The sequence below is a fragment of the Argopecten irradians genome, chromosome 8 (assembly GCF_041381155.1).
Source record: "Argopecten irradians isolate NY chromosome 8, Ai_NY, whole genome shotgun sequence".
Lineage (NCBI taxonomy): Eukaryota > Metazoa > Mollusca > Bivalvia > Pectinida > Pectinidae > Argopecten > Argopecten irradians.
The window spans coordinates 28,522,155-28,525,719 of NC_091141.1; positions in this window are offsets into that span (position 1 = coordinate 28,522,155).

Sequence of the window (3,565 nt, forward strand, 5' to 3'; positions counted from 1 at the left end):
ATACATACATACATACATACATACATACATACATACATACATACATACATACATACATACATACATACATACATACATACATACATACATACATACATACATACATACATACTTACATACATACATACATACATACATACATACATAATACATCCTTACATACATACATACATACATACATACATACATAATACATACATACATACATACATACATACATACACATACATACATACATACATACATACATACATACATACATAGCATACATACACACCATACACACATAATACATACAAAACATACCATACATACATACTTACATACCTACACACACACACATCACACACACACACTCACCCCCCCACACACACACACACATACATACATACATACATACATACATACACACACACACACACACCCATACATACATACTTACATACCTACACACACACACACACACTACCTCACCCCCCCCACACACTCACATACATACATGTACATACATATTGTACACATTTATTATCTACATCTAATATCTCTCTATTAACATGTAACATGTATGTAAACATTTCGAACATAACACACTTCATTCATCAAACAACATCTATATTAAATATAATTGATTAGTTTAATTGGCTCACTGAATCATTCTTGTTTCATCATAGTGGGTGATGGCGATTTATTATGTTATTTACATCTAATTTTCAAATATTAATAAGTAAAGAAAAATAATTACCAATTCATCTCGATCATGGATGCTGGATAAGTAAGTATATAAGGTTATAACGAAAGCAGGCGGAGGGCGCGCGGTAGCCTGATCAATTGCACAGAGAGCCAAATTTCGTGTTTTTTTCTTATCAACTCTAGCCACATAGATCGTTGCTATCTGTACAATGACCAGGACTTTTGTTTTTCACTTAGTATTTCATTTTGATAATTATTTTTGGTAAGTAAGTAAGTAGAAAATCCGGATACTTAATACACCTTTCCCGGATCCCATAGCAAAAAACTGTATTAGGTAGTACCACATTTCACTCCGGTTACATCAATACACGTGAGTCCTGGATAATATTATTTCCACATTTGTATCCATATTTATCTTGTCTGTACATGTTTACAATATTATTCATAGTATTGTGTATTGTCTGTGATTATTGAAAAATTAGATACTATTAGGCAGGTGTTTTCATAATTGTCTGTCATTATCTGCTTATGATTGTCAGAATGTTTTTGAGTTTCGGAGTTTTATTTCTAGGAGTGGTATTGAAATTTTGGTATCCAGTCAAGTGCAACTCTATTTATTAACTTGGGGGTAAAAATAAGTGAAGGTTTTATGATAGCGACACGCTTTAAATAATTTAGAAGGCTGATAAGGAGTGTCTGTCGTTTGTTTTGATATTTAATTATATTTCTAAACTTTTCCATATGGGACCCATTTAAAAAGTGAAAGTTATTTGTGCTGACAAACGGATTTTCATCGTCGTATACACCTATCAAATGGTCCTTGTCTTCTAAAACGTGTGTCGATCAAATTTTGCTAATAAAATCATATATTAACTGAAATAACTGTGTTGCGAACGGGCAGTGGTAGAACATGTGACTTTGTGTTTCTCTCTGGTTATTACACATGTGACATTTACCATTGGATCTGTTCATGATTCTTAAAGATGCTCCACCGTTGACGAATGGTATTTTTTCACTATCAAAAACAGAAGCAGACGATTTGGTATTTTTCTTCAGTTACAAAAGTTACTTACTTTACACCATTTCCACCATTGAAAAGTTTGAGCTTCTAATTTTGCTTAAAGTTTAAAATATAAAAAATAATTAATTGCATCCAGAAAAAATTCCCTGACACTATATCCTATATGGAATGAAGAACTGATTGCGCATGCACCAAAATCAAAACAAATTATTTTATATTATTTTTTGTGTTAATTAGACATACATATACACGATTAAACCCCAATTATTGTTCAAATGATAAGTATCATTTATGCTCTGTCGGCAGTGGAGCATCTTTAATTTATATTCAGTGTATATAATTCTGTGCAAACATTTCCAGTTAAATACTTTTATCTTGTTGTTTGTTGCTGTCATTTTACCTAAACTGGTTGTCCAAATTATTTTCCAATTAAAAGTTCTTTGAAATTCAGTTTCCCATTTAGATTCTGCTTTTGGTCTATTGTTTGGTAACCTGACCTGTTGTATCAGTTGGATTTTAAAATCTTTTGAATTCATTGTTTTAGTGTTACATTTCTGTCTAAGTAGCAGTTCAAAATTGTCATTAATGGATATAATTTGTTTCGGATTTGATGCTTGAGTATCTACAAATCTCTTGGTTATTTTCCTTTAGAATTCTAATAAAATTTCTTGGAATTGATTTTTTTATCTGAGCATACTAGCTATCCAGTTTCTCCTAGATACAAGTTTTTTTGAAAAGTCTCTCACTTACTATGAAATCATTATTTTCAATATCTCAAATATCTGAAACTTTTTTCATGCCACTTTTTAGAAAAGAAGTGAAGTAAAGCGGTTTACCCTGATATTGAATATGAATATTACCAAAGAGATTTTGGTTAAGTACATCAGTTTTACTGTATACCTGTATTTGTACTTGACTTAAAATTTGGACCATGCCTTTAGACAATTTAAATAAAATTTAGAAATTGTTTGTTCATTGATTATGCCTTTTAGATCTGAGCAGGAGCACAGAAAGTATTCATAACCAAACTCTTCCAATTTTCTTTAAAAATGTTTACCAATAATACTCCATTTATCCATATTTGAAGGGAGTATTTTGAAAATTGTTTTTAACTGTTTACACTGTATGAAGGTTTCAATGTCTATCATTCCCATACCTCCATACTCTATATTACTACAACATATCTTTCTATCTAATTGATGTGTTTTCCAATCCCACAGAAAGTTCCAAATGAGGCTGTTCAATTCTTGTACATATTTCTGGGGAATTCCTCGAGCTTCAATTTCATATCCAATCGTAGATATTACAAAGGTTTTGATAATAAGTATTTTTCCTTTGAATGTAAGATTTCTTGTCTTCCAGATATGTATACAATTTTCTAGTTTTGTAATTTTTGTTCTCCATATTTTATCATCATCAATATCATACCCGTGATGGACTCCCAGAGTTTTGACATTTGTTTTAGTCCATTTAATAAAGTCAAAAGTTGGATTTTTATTTCTGGAAGCCCCAATGTATAAACCTTTAGTTTTTTCGTAGTTTATTTTTGCACCAGACGCCTTTTCATATAATTTCAAAATTTCAAAGGCATGTGTTGATGGATTGGTCATTTTCATTATAAAGTTGTGTACCATCTGCAAACATGGTAAATTTTGCTTCTCTATTTTCATGGCTTGGTAGCTTAACACCTTTTATATTTTGATTTGGCTCTAATTGCACAGGCAAGAGGCTCAGCTTGAATTATATACAAGAGCGGGGCGATTGGGCAGCCCTGTCGTGCAGATCTTGAAATATCAAAATATTTTGAAATAAATACATTTGTTTCAATGCAAGTTTTTGAATTTTTTAGAAGCA